This window comes from Lucilia cuprina, chromosome 4 (assembly GCF_022045245.1).
Source record: "Lucilia cuprina isolate Lc7/37 chromosome 4, ASM2204524v1, whole genome shotgun sequence".
Taxonomy (NCBI): domain Eukaryota; kingdom Metazoa; phylum Arthropoda; class Insecta; order Diptera; family Calliphoridae; genus Lucilia; species Lucilia cuprina.
The window spans coordinates 74,672,680-74,674,363 of NC_060952.1; positions in this window are offsets into that span (position 1 = coordinate 74,672,680).

Genomic DNA, 1,684 nt, shown 5'->3' on the forward strand with positions numbered 1-1,684 from the left:
GACTATAGACTAGACTATAGACTAGACTATAGACTAGACTATAGACTAGACTATAGACTAGACTATAGACTAGACTATAGACTAGTCTATAGTCTAGACTATAGACTATGGACCAGTGTAGACTACACTACTCTATAAACTAGACTACACTACTCAGTACACTAGACTACAGTCTATTCTATAAACTACACCATATGTTTGACTAAAGACTAGACTATAGACTATCCTTTGTTATAGGGACTAAAGTACTGCATATTTTGGGTTGTAACATAGTTTTTCGATCCCATTAGACTTGCAAACAATAAGAACAATATATTTTTTATTAATTTCATTTATTCATTAAATATATATTTATTTTTTTCCTTTTAATACATCAACATAAATAAATGCTTAAAAATATTTTGCAATATGTGTGTGTGTGTGAATTTTGTTTTTTACAGATTAGCTAATTTTTGTATTTGTGTTCGAATTTCGAATACTGTATGTTTGAAATTTGAGTTTAATGAATTGCATTTCATAATTTTCAACATTTCCTTAACAATATATTAAGGTTCATCTAAATATTTAAAGCCTTTTTTTATAATCATTCAATTACAATTGTTACTATTTTAAAAACAATATTTCAACAAGTTGGTCGTTAATGGTTTTTTTTATATTATGTTTTATATGAGTTGTTGTTTTTGGAAAATATGGGGTTTAATGTTAAGTATAATTTTGGAAGATAATAGTTTTTAGTTTTATTTAACAGTTAAGCACTTATAAATATAAAATTAGTTTTTGTTTTTTTTTTAATGTTAAAGAAATTATTCATTACATAAGTAATTACAAATATTTGCCGGTAAGTAGTTTTTCAATATTTTGTAAATTTTATGTTTTTTTTTAATTTAAACAATTTTACTTATAATAAATTATAACATTTAGCGCATCTTTTTTTGGTTTTTGTTCAAATATAATATTGTCATAAATTTTCCTTTTTTTGTATTTAAAAGGGGGAGAGGGCGAGCAGAAATATTCAACAGTTTTCTCTTAAATTTTTATATGTAAAAATGTTTTATGTTTTTTTTTTCTAAAAAAGCAATTTTTATTATTGATTTGCAATGCAATGATTGTAATAGTTAATGAATTTTACAACAATTTTTTTTCATAATTTATATTATATTTTAATACATTTATTTTGTATAATTTTTTTAAGGTGCTAGTGAGAGTTAAAAAATGTTTTTGTTTTTAAATATTTATTTATATATTTTTTTGGTGATTTCGTGTGAGTATTTATTTATTTATTAAATCCCTAAACAATTGTTCATTTATTATTATGTGTATAAATAATATTATTTACCAAAGAGTTTATCAGGAGATTTCATTTAAATGTATAAATAAGCAAATAATATTTCACAATATAAGAAAAACGCGATTTGCTTCTTATGCACTCAGAAATGTAGTTATATAATATATTACCTGGTAATGAATAGTCATATCAATTCATTACCAGGTAACCAGTTATTCTTAAATCCTCTTCAAACAAAAGCTCTAATATTAATAATATACCAATCAAGTACATTAAAATTGAATGTACAAAACATTTCATGATTAAGGTCCTTTCTCATAACAATTTATCACAGGTTTATAAGGCAATCTTTCACACAAAATTTGTTTAATAAACCTTTGGTAAATTGTTATTAATAAG